Source organism: Podarcis pityusensis (assembly GCF_964106645.2).
Source record: "Podarcis pityusensis genome assembly, chromosome: 16".
NCBI lineage: Eukaryota > Metazoa > Chordata > Lepidosauria > Squamata > Lacertidae > Podarcis > Podarcis pityusensis.
This window is the reverse complement of record NC_138041.1, coordinates 778415-793438: the sequence shown is the minus strand read 5'-3', so window position 1 is coordinate 793438 and position 15024 is coordinate 778415. Positions and strand designations below refer to the sequence as shown.

Sequence of the window (15024 nt, the reverse complement as noted above, 5' to 3'; positions counted from 1 at the left end):
GAACCAGAGCAGCGCACGGAAACGCCGTTTACCTTCCCGCCGGAGCGGTACCTATTTATCTACTTGCACTTTGAAGTGCTTTCGAACTGCTAGGTTGGCAGGAGCAGGGACCGAACAACGGGAGCTCACCCCATCACAGGGATTCGAACCGCCGACCTTCTGATTGGCAAGCCCTAGGCTCAGTGGTTTAACCCACAGCGCCACCCGCGTCCCTCAATATGTTAATACTGCCCTGTAATTCTCGTGGAATCAGTGCCATCAGAGAGCCAGTGGGGTGTAGCGGTGAGAGTTTCGGACTACGACTTGAGAGAGCAGGGTTCGAATCTCTGCTCAACCATGAAGTTCATGGGGTGCCTTTGGGCCAGTGCCTGCCTCCCAGCCTAACCTGCCTCCCAGGGTTGTGTTGTGGGTGATTTATTCAGGAGGCGAGACAAGCCATATATGCCACCTCGAGCATCTTTGAGAAAGAAAAAGTTGGGATAGAAATGCATGAAATACTAAAATAAAAATATGCAAGGCAAGAACATTTTAAAAGGTGTGCAGCGTCAGGGCTGCATGTGGCAGAATTTAGGCAGGTGAGATAGGAGGGGTTTGATATGCCCCACTCCAAGTCCAACACGCTCTGAATGTATGCTTGCGGCAAGCCCTAAGTTTCAACAGAGAGCCATTCCCTTTTGCCCATCCTGTTTTTGGACTCTTAAAAATAAAACAGACCAAACCCCCTCCTCCGCGAAGTCGGTTCCCCCAGACACAGCCGAGCAAAGCGATCTGATGGGAAGCTGGGCGCACTGAGAGCCACGCTTCCGCTTTCTGGGGCTGGCTTGGCGCCAGGCAGCAGGCATCTTTCAGTTCTGCACAGCTGGGCTGTTAAAAGATGGGCTCCTTCCCAGAGAGAGAGAGAGAGAGAGAGAGAGAGAGAGAGAGAGAGAGAATGCTTCATGTGCGCATGCACACACACACACACACACACACACACACACACACACAACTCCCTGCTCAGAATTCCTTTCCCAACAGATGTGGAGCATTTCAGCCCAACCCCAGAGCAGAGATCCCAGCATTCTGCAAAGGGAAAGGAACAGCAAGTTCACATTTCCTTTACACAGATGGGAATCGCATCAGGGTTGTTTTTTTATGCACTAGAGTCTGTTCTTCCCGGGGGGGTCTCCTTTATTCCTTCCACAGTTCCTTTTACCCGCCTTTATTTATTTATTTTTCTACTCTTAGCTTTTGCACCTTTCACGCTCCTTGCTTTTGCAGCCGCAAGCCCGTCTCCTGCACACTGGGCCTGCACCCTGTCAGTTTCCTTCTGTCCTCTCGCAACCCCCCCCCTCCACTCCCCACCTCTGGAAATGCAATGGAATGTCCGGTTGGCTGCTGTGAAGCCACTGGGGTGTGTGCAAAAGAGAGAGAGAGAGAGAGAGGAATATTCAGGGATGGAACAAAGGCGAGGCAGGACAGGGGGATACCAGTGTAAGTGCCCAAACAATAGCCCTTTTGTCCAGCTCGCCCCAGCACCCAAATCCCGAGACAATGGCAAGCGGCTGGCTGATGGTGCTGACACCCAGAGACAGACGCAATTCAGAAGATATGCTGAATGGTCCAGCTGTTTTCCACCCTGGCTACTGAGGGAGGGGGATGTTGCTGGGGGAGGAGTAGGAAAGAGTGTGTGTGTGTGCACAGGCCAGCTCAGGAATGAGGGATGCAAGCAAGATAGCTGGGCCACGACTCAAAATGGCAATTCTGGGTTCCCCAGGGCAGCTGCAGGCTCGTAGAATCTGCTTTGTTGTTTGCAAGAGAATCTCAGGATCCACCAACCCAAGCCAGGCGCAAAAGACATACTGTACATCCTCAAAAACAACAACAATTCCAAATGAAGCCCAGAAATTTGTTTTGAGCACAAGAAGACGAATGGAACTCACAGTCCTTCAAAAAAACCAAACCACTCCTGGTTACCCCTCAAGCTTTCTTCATTTCAGCGGTATAATTTGCAGGTGTGGGGAGAAAATGATTATTTTGTTGCTACTCTTATTAAACAAGTGGAAGTCAGGCTTCCTTGCTGGTCAACTTCAACCCAGGGATCAACCGGTTTTTCTGCCAGCCTCTGCCCTTGGGGTTTTCTGCAAGCTTTTTGGGGGTGATGAGGCTGCCTTGAAAGCAGGTTATGACCTGCTGGATTGCAAGTGTCTTGAATGCAACATGTAAAACTTGCACACTTCTCCTTGGTTCCCCTCTGCCCCCCTCCCCATATGCCTGGACCTGTCCAGAAGAGGATCTGTGCAACATCACCTCTGCCACTTCCTTCAAATCCCTCCTTCAAACCCCTTTTCCGCAAAGCCTTCTGCAACAAAACCCAAGTGCGTGTCTTGGGTGCAATCTGCCTTGATTGGGTAGCGCAGGAGTGGAGAAGCCTCAGGCCTTGGGTCCAAATGTGGCCCTCGAGACCTTTCTGCCTGGCCCTTTCAGCTCTACCCAGACTACACATGCATAACTTTATCTATATGCGGCCTTCCTATGGTTAAAAGCATGCTCAAGGTGGCTTACAACGTAAAAAAACACAATTACAAAGATAAAAAGTAGTCATGGACAACAGATGAAGCATCAAAAAGTACACAACCCAACTGAAACAGTTTCCATATAATTCACAACAACATCTAATATAAATATACAAAAAGAATTAATATCAATAACAGGAACAAGAAAACAAAACAATACTGCTCAGCAGCCTCAGCTTTTGTAGATGGAGTCCGTCCAGGCCCCACCCTCCCAGGCCAAGTGGAAAGGTCTTCCAGGTCTTCCAGGACTCACACCCCTCTTTGGTTCTGCTGTGGATTCTTCTTGAGTGTTTCTGCCTAGCTACCATGTGTCCTTGAGCTCAGATTGTGCTTCTGGCATTACGGAGGGATGCAGGAGTAAATTGAGATGTCTTGCTCTGAGCACTTTCGCTCCCCCCCCCCCGGCATCCAGCCCCCAGGCCGCCAAAGGCATTTCCCACCACCTGCTAGAGTCTAAGTCTGTCAAGTCAGAGATCTGCCCTATTGCACAAAGTGCCATATGTACATTGATGGCACAATATTAAAAAATCCCGCAGCAACTGCCTTTTCTGTGAGGACGTAGGAAGCTGCCTGATCCTTCCTCTAGTTCACCAGTGTCTCCTCAGAGTAGCAGTGGCTCTGCAAAGCACCTGCCAGGCCTGCTAAAATCACAGCGGGCCAGACCAGAAAGGCTCCCTGGCCTTCTGCATGCCATGCACACTGAGCAGGGTCCCTGCCCCAAATACTGTTCAAATTCACCAAGAGGACAGTGAGCTCAAAAGCATAGCACCCAGAACATGGAGCTGCTTGTGGCAACATGGACAGAATGCCAAGCCACAATGCAACCAGCAACTTTATTCTTATTCTTATTATCCCCACCCATCTGAATGGGTTGCCCCAGCCACTCTGGGCAGCTTCCAACAGAATATAAATATACAACTTGACTTCCTGCTACTCTGTCCTGGAAAGAGATGCTTTTGGTTGCACTTTTGAGCTGAGCATCAATTGGCTCTTAACTCTCAGGGCTTTTCTCCAAGGCTATTCCACCGAGAGTCAGCCTGTGTGTGTAGGAGGAACAAAAAAACAGAAAAGTATGGCTCCCGCCCGCCCTCCCGGGTAAAGCCTGGCTTCCTCTTTGATTCTAAACATCACAAAGACCAGCACAGGAGTTTCTCGAGAATGGGCTGAAGCAACACCCATGGAAATGAATAACACTGAATTGGAAAGGAAAGGAATTTATCGTGGAGGATAAGACTAGCAATGGCAACTGCCTGTGATGACTTGGTTCTGTCTTCATGGTTGGAGGAAGCAGTGTTTCTGAATGCCAGTTGCTGGAAACCAAAGCACAGGAGAGGGTTGCTCTTGCGCTCGGATCCTGCTTGTGGGTTTCCCATTGGGGCATCTGGCTGGTCACTGTAAGAACAGGTAAAGGTAAAGAGACCCCTGACCATTAGGTCCAGTTGTGGCCGACTCTGGGGTTGGGGCGCTCATCTCGCTTTACTGGCCAAGGGAGCCGGCGTACAGCTTCCGGGTCATGTGGCCAGCAGGACTAAGCCGCTTCTGGCGAACCAGAGCAGCGCACGGAAATGCCGTTTACCTTCCTGCCGGAGCAGTACCTATTTATCTACTTGCACTTGCTCTCAAACTGCTAGGTTGGCAGGAGCAGGGACCGAGCAACGGGAGCTCACCCCGTCGCGGGGATTCGAACTGCCAACCTTCTGATCGGCACGCCCTAGGCTCAGTGGTTTAACCCGCGTCCCTGTAAGAACAGGAGGCTGGACTAAATGGGTCCCCTTGGGCAGCTGACCCAGCAGGCCCTTCCTGGAGTCTTGTGTTTTCACAAGTTGCTTACCAACTTAACCATCGGCCTCAAGCCTGAACTACACCACACTTTCTGGGTGAGAGACATGTATTTTGAGTTGGACTCTGGGGTTGAACTGGAAAAAGAAGTAAGAATTGGGTAAGAGAGCCTTCTTGCACTTCTATGTGTTCTCATTCCGTTATGTGTGGCAGTCCTGACATATAATTTTTTAAATCTCATTTAAATGAAGAGTATTAAGCTCTGGATTCTTCCTATAGTTTCTGAGCCTGAAAATCTCCAAAAACAAGTATTTGATGAGCAAAGGGAAGATCTTAAAAAACAAAACAAAGCAAAACCACTCTCGGGGAGACCGAATCAAGGATGAGCAAGCCCATTTTGCTTTTATTCACACAGCCTCCTGCTGATGACAACAGATGAAGCCAGGTGGCTGCCTTTATATCAAATGGCTCTTGAGCGCAAGGCGAGTGCTGTTGAAGGAGGACGGGGCTGATGCTCTTGGAGATGCTCTGCCATGTGCAAGATTCTTTCCCTGGCATCTGTCGGCTAATCTGCTGTGCAGAGCAAATGGTTTATAAAATGCAAGGAATCCTGGAGAGGGTGCCTGAAGGAAAGGATACGGGGCCGGTTGAGGTTCTGCATAAGTTGCTGGAAACTGCAGGAAGGGAGAATCTTCTCATGCTGAGGTCCTGCTCATCGCCTTCCCATGGCCACTGTGAGAACAGGATGCTGGCCCGGCCTGAGAGGCAGACACCAGTTCCCATGTTTTAAAGAAAACATGATAAGGGATCTCTTTTAGTGATGTATGGAAGTGAGAGCTGGACCATAAAGAAGGCTGATCGCCGAAGAATGGATGCTTTTGAGTTATGGTGCTGGAGGAGACTCTTGAGAGTCCCATGGACTGCAAGAAGATCCAACCTCTCCATTCTGAAGGAAATCAGTCCTGAGTGCTCACTGGAAGGACAGATCCTGAAGCTGAGGCTCCAATCCTTTGGCCACCTCATGAGAAGAGAAGACTCCCTGGAAAAGACCCTGATGTTGGGAAAGATGGAGGGCCCAAGGAGAAGGGGACGACAGAGGACGAGATGGTGGGACAGTGTTCTGGAAGCTGCCAGCATGAGGAGGCAGTGGAAGACAGGAGGGCCTGGCGTGCTCTGGTCCATGGGGTCATGAAGAGTCAGACACGACTAAACGACTAAACAACCACAAGGGATCTCTTTGGGGGTAGATTAAAATCCATGCAACACTCCAGGGAAAGACGGTTGCGACAGGAGGCTGGGGCGACGGCAAGCAGCCCCTGCCCGAGCCGCCAGTCACTGTTTGGCGAAATGAACTCAGCCCCTAGAATGACAGGCAGCTCTGCTAAGGTTCTGGGACAGCTGGGTCTGAGAGCCAGGGAGGTGAGCAAACAGATGTGGAAGGAAGGAGTCAGGGAGACAGCTCCGCGGGGACTATTGGGAGGGCAGAACAGGCACCTGGATGCAAAGGGCCTCTGACGAGGGGTGACACTTGCTCGAAGGGAACAGAGAGGAGCGGAGATGCACAGAGAGAGAACATGGGAGTGGGGGGAGAGAAGACTGGTGAGACAGGCTTGCAACTGAACGGGTTCAAAGCAGGGCTGCTGCTGCGATTTCCAGGCTCACAAAAGGGGCGATCTTCCTTCGAAACCCACCTGACAGCATCGAAATGTTCCAGCATGTGGTTGGAAGAAGAGTGCTTTGCAGGAGGCAGGGCTGGGAAGGCTTGTGTACTCGGCATCTAAGCTTCCTGCTCTGCTCCCAGTCCCAAGCAAGAAAAGGAAAATGAACCGAAACCAGATTCTGCAACTGTTCAAGAACATTGCACAGATTTGCTCCTTTTGCACGACTTATGGGTTTGGGTTCAAGTGTGAGAGAAAAAGAGGGGTGCGGTGGGGAAGAGGGCAGGAAATAGATGCCGGGCAGGAAGACACAACCACACTTTGACCACTGGAAGGTCAACCTCAGCCTCCCCAGATTTCCTCTGAGACGGCCAGGCTAATCTCGATGGCCATAAGAGCTAGAAACTTGCATGGGCTGTTTATTTAAAAATGAAAACATGCACACACGTGAAAGAAAACCTCCCAGGTGCCTGGACACAACCCACGCTTGATATTCACACAGGTTACATGGATGGCATTGGCAACTGGAGGAGCAGCCTGGTGAAAGAGCAAGTCCTGGTTTCAAGCTGAAGATCAGCTCTTTCGTGGTGGCCTCAAACAATCCTTTGGCTGCAACGGGAACCCCCCCCCCTTAATTCAGGATGCTACAGTCTACAGATGCTGTGGCTGGCTGCCCTTTCCCCTGAGCTGTAAAAGCACCTTCAAGAGGGTGATGGGAGGTGACACTGTCGTCTTCCAGATGTGCAAAGAACCACCCTCCCCACACTAAATGTGACAGCAAGCCTCACACTCAGATCTGAAGCATAAATGGGAACCTAGGAAGCTGCCTTATAAGGAGTTGGATCCACTACTCCATCTAGCTTAGTAATGGCAACACTGACTGGCAGCAGTTTGCCAGAGTTTCAGGCCTGGAGAAGCCGGGGATTGAACGTATTCTGCATGCAAAGCCGCTGAGGTTACAGCTGTTCCCTTTAAAAACAAACTAAGCATGTAGTCCTCATGGTTCTGAAGAAAGGGCTAATTTAAACAGGAAGAGAGGGACCTTCCCTGTACCACGTCAGGACCCCTGAGCCCATTTACGGTAGCTCAGTTTTGTCTTCCCTGATGGGCAGAGGCCCACCAGGGTTTTAGGAGACACACCCTCAGCCCTACCCAGAGAAACTTTCAAGGACTGAACTTGGGATCTTCTCCATGCTCTCCCCATTGAGCTATGATGGCTCCCTCCCTCCTCCTCCTCCTCTGCAGGAGGCCTAGCTTGGCTTGTCATTATAATGTATATATATCCAGGGCTTTGAGATGCGTATAAAGTCGGGCTCAGCATTATTAACTGGACTTAGATAAGCAGCTGACTTTTAAATGGACGAGCTGAGATCAAACAATCTGGCACACTCCCATTAAAAGGAAGAGAAAAAAACTCAGCTCTGATGTGCAGCTCGTCAGCCAAGAGGCAGCGTCCCAGGAAGGGCAACGCTTTGGCCCAAGACGGCTCCAGCCTCCAGCTGACCTTCTGAGCTGGCTTTGAGCTGCAGGGCCTCCCTCTCATTTTTGCAATATTTTGTCCTGGTTTTGCCAGGCAAGAGGAGGTTTCGTGGATGCTAATGCCCTCTCAGCCACTGATATATCTAATCCCACAGGTATTCTGCTCTCCCTGCCACCCAGGTTATCCTTTTCCTCCTGTGGCAAAACACACTGGCTTATTTTTGCCAAGTTTTCCTTCCCAGAATTACTGACTCCTGTCCTGGAATATTAGGGGAAACAGGAGAGGGAAACATCTGAATTGTGCACCCAGTCAAAAATCTGGGGAACGGATGAGGTCGGAAGTATGTATGTAAGTAATTCTAGTTTAGTATTTTGTCAAGATGATGCAAGTGCCTTAATAGTTAAGGCGGGCGGGGGGGAGAGACGATGCACATTTTGTAAAGTTGCATCTCGCAAAATGCACTGGAATATTTTTTAGGATTCTGCAAGCATGTTTATTAACTGCGATTATGTCTTTTGGATGGGGGTCTGATCCAAAGGCAGGTGCACACACAGAGCTGCCCCTCAGCCTTCTTCCTTATCAATGAAGCTGATCCACACTGCAGCCTATAAACCACAACTCAGAAGCATATAATTGTAGAATTCAAAGGGGTCTCCAAGGGTCATCTAGTCCAACCCCCACAGAGCAGGAATCTCAGCTAAAGCATCCCTGACAGATGGCCATCCAACCTCTGCTTAAAAACCTCCAAAGAAGGAGAGTCCACCACCTTCCAAGGTCGCCTATTACCGTCATAAAGTTCTTCCTAATAATGTTTAGTTGGAATCTCTTTTCTTACAATTTGAAACCACTGGTTCAGGCCCTGCAGCAACAGAAAACAAGCTTATTTAAGGGACTGCCTTGGAAAGTGGAGGACTCTCCTTCACTGGAGGGTTTTATGAGCCGTTGGGCGGCCATCTGTCATGGATGCTCCGGTTGCAATTCTTGCACTGCGGGGGGTTGGACTAGATGACCCCTGGGGTCCCCTTCTAACTCTACCATTCTATGATTCTATGAATTTCAGAACTGAGGGAGGGCTTCAGTGTGCTTGAGTTACCTGCGCAGCGGAGTTCGCTTGCAGAAGTGGCCCCGGGGGTCTTGGAACGAGCTCTTCCGAAAGCCAAGCGGAGGCGAAAACTTTCTCAACCCGAAGGAAGGAAGGATGAAAGACGACTGGAAGCTGTCAGACGAACTGGGAGCCTTTTAATAGGCACAAAACTGCCTGAAGGTGTGTGTGGAAAGGGAAGAGGCTGAACGTGAAGGATCAAGGATGTTCCCACTTTGGAGAGCAGGCCATAGACGGGCCCACCTGTGCCTCCCAGCACAACCACGAAGGATCTGACGGAAGGCGAGGCAGCTGAATCACCACAGAGAGGACGACCAGCCCTTGTCATGAGATGCAGAAACCACGCGAGTCCAAAGCAAGGCAGGCAGAGAAAAGGGTTTCAGAAGTATTGTAAGAAGGATGTGGATAAAATTCCACCGAGGGGGGAAGGGTAATTGCCGAATGACGCACACAGGGGGGAAAATATATATAAGCCAATCTCTTATTTGCCTGCTATCAGTGGTGTTCTGAGTTGGCTGCTGTCAATCAAGGGGAGAGATCTTAAGGCTGCCTTTCCCCCCCTTTTTTAACGTGGAAGCAGTAACTTTCGAATGCAGGAACGGAGGTGAGGAAAGGAGATATTTATTTATTTATTTATTTATTTACTTTATATTCCGATCCCCATCTGAAGAGCACATGGCAAAAGAGCATAAACTTACAAAATGATGACATAATAAAAATGAAACGAAAACCAGTGGCCCTCCTCTCCGGCAAACACGCTGAAAAAGCCATCGACTGCACCTTAAAATGTGCAGTGAAGGGACCAGGTGAGTCTACCTGGGGAGAACACAGGAGACAGAGAGGCTTTGACCAGAAGGGAGGTGTCCCGCAAGTAGGGTCAGTTTTGAATGCTTCTTGGTTTCTTCAGCCCAAGGGCCACATTCTCTTCTGAGAAATCTTCCGAGGGCCACATGCCAGGTGTGGGTGGAGCCAGATGGAAATGTGGGCGGGGCAAGGGATGTGAATGTCCCCCTTGTACAGGAGGCTAGTTTCCTCGTACACCCTCTGGCATCCCTCCCTCTGCATTCTCCATCCATGATCAGGGCCCAAGGACACATCCCAGCCGGAGAAAAATATTTGGGGCTAGTGAGGGGGCGAATGGGGCCTGCAGAGTCCCAAAGGGCAGATCAGAGAGAGGCAGAAGAGACTGAGAGCAGTCGCCCCAAGTTTTCAGGGGTGTGCAAGAAGCTGAAACAACTTGGCTTTAGAAGGGCGGGACAGCATTTGGAAAAACACAATTAAAAGCTTGAAGACCACAAATGATTTGAGGGAAAGGCAGTTAAGGGTGTGAGCTGTGAACCAGGATGCTCGTGCTTTGAACCCTGCCGCTATCTGCTTTTGTCCTTCTCTGTACTATGGGGATGATAACTTTGCCACATCCTGACAAGGTTGTTGTAAAAATGAACTGGCCCAAAGACGTCGTTTTGGAGAATTTTGGTGCATCGTGTGAAACATTTTGAACAAAAGCCCTAACATAAAAGGAGGCCTGTGGGCTCAGATCAAAGGCCCACCTATTTCAGCACCCTGCGGTGAACACCAAACTCACAACAGGGTGTGACAACAACAGCCCCCACAAAAACGACCTCCAGACCTAAACAAAGACTAAGCACTAAAGCAATAAAGCCCAAACTACGTCCTGCAAACAGAAGTCAATATAAGAACATCAGAAAAGGCTGGCGGCTGGTTCAGGACAAAGGGGGCTCATCCAGTCCAGTTCTCCCAGGGGCCAAGCAGCTGCCTTAAGGAAAAGTCCACAAAAACAGAACCAGAGTTCAACAGTGACACTAGTCTCCCCTCCTTGCGATTTCTACAAACCAGAAGGACTGAGGGAGGGACCCACAGTGATAACTTGCAAGTCAGTTTATTAAGATGGTCCCAGACGGCAACTAAGACAAAGTGTGCCCTCTCTGGAGGACCCAGATGACAGCAGATCCCGCCCCCCCCCCCACAACACACACAGCAATGACTCTGCAGCAGCAGCAGCAGCTTCTCGTGGGACTGGGTTGTCTGAAGGGACCCATTGTCTAGCAAGACTCCAACGCCGCTGTCCGAAGCGTGATGGTATCTGGACTCAGCGGACACAATGGGCCCCTTTGCTGGGGCAGCCCTGCTTCCACGTGGATGTTGCAGCGCGGACATTGAAAAAGTCAAAAGTCACGGCGGAGCGAGGAAGAGGCAAAGCCAGCCCGACTCTGCGAATGACCCACGTGGGGCAGCGGGACCGCAGGAGGCAGTGACAGTCACCAACCTGGATGGCGTGAAAAGAGGACGAGACAATTCACATGGGCCTAATCCAGCAGCCGGGCTCTCCTTACACTTTTACGACTTCAAGGGATGCTAGCGAGGCAGCATGAGCCGCCCAAGAGATAATCCTTTGCAAGCCCACCTGCTCTGCTAACATCCTTTGTGTTTGTCCTCTGCTGCCTGTAGCCATGATGGCTAAAGCAGCCTTCTCCTTTCTGTGGGGACATCCCACTCCCATCCTGACTCTGCCACAGTCCTTGGAAGTGATTCATGTCCGACAGGGGTAGCTAAGGTGGTCCACTCTGTATGTTGCTGGACTCCAGTTCCCATCAGCCATGGCCAGTCTGGCTAATGGGTCAGGAAGGATGGGCGCTGGAGTCTGAGAAGACCAACATCAGCTGCTGACCCTCACGCTACGGATGTAAGAATAGCCCTGCTGCTGATCAGGACAAAGCGGGCCATCTAGTCGAGCACACGGTTCTTATAGTGGCCAACCACATTCTCTGCGGGAAGCCCAACAGGATCAGGCCCAAAAGGGGCACAGCTAGTCCAGCATCCTGTTCCCACAGCGAAGAACCAGATTCCCCCGTGGGAAACCTGGAAGCAGCTCAATCCTTGGCACCTCCAGGTAGGGCTGGGAGAGATCCTGACCTGGGATCCTAGAGGGCCACTGCCAGTCCGTGTAGACATTACTGGGCTAGATGTGCCAACAGTCTGACTCAGGATAAGGCGGCTTCCGATGAGCACAACAGCTGTGTGATCCCAGCAACTGGTATTATTCAGAGGCATGGTGGTGGAGGAAGGAGGAGCTCAGCCACCCTTGCGGCTGATAGCCACGGCTGGTCTCCTCCTCTGGGAAGGAATCCGATCCTCCTTCCAAGTTTTCCAAGCTGGGGGCCATTGCTGCTACCTCCTGGGAGAGTGAGCTCCATAGTTCAGCTCTGCACAGAGCGTGGAGGGCGGATTTCCTTTGGTCTGTCCTGAATCTCCCAGCATTTAGCCTCCTCAGATGTCCCTGGGTTTAGTACAGTGGTACCTCAGGTTACAAACACCTCAGGTTACAAACACTTCGGGTTACAGACTCCGCTAACCTGGAAGTAGTACCTGGGATTAAGAACTTCAGGATGAGAACAGAAATCGCATGGCGGCGGCACGGCAGCAGCAGGAGGCTCCATTAGCTAAAGTGGTACCTCAGATTAAGAACGGACCTCCGGAATGCATTAAGTCCATAACCAGAGGTACCACCGTATTTTGAGAGCGGGAGAAAAGCTTCTCCCCATCCACTTTCTCCAAGCACAGAAAGGAGTCTCCTGCCAAATGAGCCCAAGGTGGCCCAAATTGCAAAGCATCACAGAAGCACCGGTCCAGCTATTCCTGAGGACCAGATGCTGGCTTAAATGCACCTTTTGGCCTGGTCCTGCAAGGCCCTGGCTTCTGACCGAGCGTTATTAGAGGAGCCCATTTCAGCTTGAGCAGGGTGCATTTACCCAACATGATTTATTTATTCTGTCTGTGTGGAGAGCACATCTCGGTGGCTGCCTTCCCCGCTCCGAGGCACGAGGGATCATCCCAGAATCCTAGAATTGTGGGGTTGGCAGGACCCAAAAGGGACAACTCCCCGAGATGCAAAAGTATCCAAACACCGTTTGCAACGCCACAGCAAAACTCCAGCAAAGCGGGAACCACCATCCCTGTCAATCAATATCAACTAAGCATCGAAAAGGAGGCAACAAATCTGCAAATCAGCAGGACACCGGGACACTGACACACACAGACACACACACACGTAATTGCAGCTAAAACAGAAAATGAACATAAGATAAATGCAAAGTTGGTTAGATAAAGAACAGTCCCACCTCAGGGCTGTCCACAACAGGATGCCAAAAAGACAAGGGCTTTTTCATGTTCAGTGGGTACCTCAGAAGGCAAGGAGATGCTCAGGAGGATAATCAGGGTGGGGAGGAGGAGCGGTGGTGGAGGAAGGAATGCTGTGCCAGGGAAAGAACTGAGGCTTGATCTGAATGAACAGCTTGAGGACTAGTCCCTTGAATACTCTGAACCCAGTGATTGAGGGGTGGCCATCTGATCTGCTTCAAGTTCTCTCTTGGCTAGGGATCTCCAGGCCCAAGACCCTCAGCTCTGCTGTGGGCAGGGAGAGCCGAGGGAAAGAGTTTGGGTGTTGTTCCAGCTGACCAGGGTGGACAATCCCCATTTACTGGCTGCATTTATATCCTGCCTGTTCTCCAAGAGCTCAAGGTGCCTTCTCCAGAGCACCATCCTCACAACAAACCCATGAGGTAGGCAGGCTAAGTGCGGGGGATTTGAACCCGGGTCTCTCCCACATCCCACACTCCACAGCCATATCCAGGCTGGTCCCCGTTACAGAAGGACTTTGCTTGGCCGTTTATCACCAGAGTTTAGGTGCCAGAAACTCCCAAGTTCATATCCGCTCGCAGCTGAGAGCGCTCCTGGCTCATTCCTGTTTTCCCGAAGTTTTCTTCCAGGGCTCTGTTTAGCCTGCCATAGAACTGTAGAGCTGGAAGGGACCACAGGGGTCATCTAGTCCAACCCCCTGAACTGCAGGAATCGCTGCTGTTCTTTCGCCTTCTCTAGAGTAGAGCAGGTCTACTGTGGCTCCCTGGCAGAGCCCCTGCTCTGCTTGCAGACCAGGTAGAGCTGCCGAGCCAGGGCTGCCAGCCCGTGTAGGAAGCACTGAGCCAGGTGGACCCAATGGCCCGACTTACTCGAAAGCGGCTACCTATGTTTCCTAGATTTGTGGAGGAAGTGGCAAACTGGGAGGAGCCCCGCCCTGTGCCTGGTTCCTCTCAATTTGGAGCACCTTGGGCTGACCAGGGGCAGAGTTAAGTTGCAGGGGGAGGGAAAGAAATGGGGGGGGGCGAGAAAGAGCTAAAGAGTTAGACTAGGCAGCAGGGACAATGCCCCGTTGGGCTCTGGCTGGCTCTCAAGGCGGTTGGCACTTTTAGAGTTTTGCCTGCACAATGTGGTTCACTTTGGGCTCTTTTTTAACGGGGGGAAGGGGGCTGGCGATGGCCTGAGAGCCGGGAGAGCAAATGCGGCCGAGTCCGGGCAGAACATCTGTTTTGCATGCAGAAGGTCCCGGGTTCAAATCCCCCCTTGTCCCCCCTCCACCGACATCTCCCTGCCCTGAGACTCTGGAGAGCCGCTGCTGCTGCCTGCCAGTGTGGACAGTCCTGAGCTTCTCTGGTTCGAGTCAGGCGACGGCTGCTGAGCTCTGTCCAGAAATCAGCCAGGGCAGCAGTCCAAAGAGGAAGCGGCAATGATTCAGCCCGGGATCTGGGTTTGAGTCACCCTCAGCGGGCGAAGGAGAGCCGGGAGGCGAAGGGGGCTCCCCGCCTTGGGCGCGCCCCGGAAACGGGGCTCTTTGCGTCCCCATCGTCGCCACCGACTCCCCATCGCCCCAGCCCTCCATCAGCCCCACCGCCCCGACTTTGGTCGCTCAGTCCCCCAGCGGTCGGGCGGGCACGGGCGCGCCTCTGGCCATGTGCAGAGCGCACGGAGCGGCGGCTGCGCCCCTTTGGAGAGCTTTCTCTCTTTCTCTCTCCCATGGCGAGGGATGGCTGATCCGGAGGAGAGGCGCTGGACTTACCGGCGGCAGGAAGCGCCGGAGCAGGATGCGTCCCCCTGGGCACGGCTGGTTACGGCGGCGACCTCGTCCTCCTGCCCTCCCTGGACGGGACGCGCCCCTCGAGCCGGGCGCAGCGGCAGCGGCAGCGGCGGCGGGCGAGCGTCTGTCTGTGCGCGGTGGCGGCGGCGGCGGCGAGGCTTCTCCTTTCGCTCTGGGCGGCTCTCCGGGTCACCCCACCCTCCTCCTGCTCTGCCCTCCTCCGCGCCGAGTGATGTCAGCGGGGGGAGCCGCGGAGAGGAGGAGGAGGAGGCTGGCTGGCGGGCGGGCGGGCTGGCTTTTTGTGCTGATGCGCGAGGCTTGGCAAAGCAGGAACCCGAAACCAGCCCCTTTCACACGTGACGCTCCGGAGCGCGCGTCTCGCCAAACGACCCCCGGAGACGAAAGGGCTCTTCGGAGGGGTTCAGGAGACGGGCAGCCGCCCCAGCCTGGCCGGGAGAAAGGAGGGCAGCAGCGGGCATCACCTCCCGCCGCCCCATCTTTAAAAAAACCAAAAATAGCCC

The 15024-nt window shown here is 52.3% G+C and overlaps 1 protein-coding gene across 1 annotated transcript in view; it reads right to left on the bottom strand.

Annotated features, from left to right (window-relative positions):
• Positions 1–14676, bottom strand: part of PEA15 (proliferation and apoptosis adaptor protein 15) — a 58237-nt gene extending 43561 nt beyond the window's left edge. Inside the window, exon 1 of the mRNA XM_080986123.1 lies at positions 14486–14676. The gene's annotated coding sequence lies outside the window, so the exon portion shown is untranslated. The remainder of the gene's footprint in view (positions 1–14485) is intronic.
• Between the last annotated feature and the right edge of the window lie 348 nt (positions 14677–15024).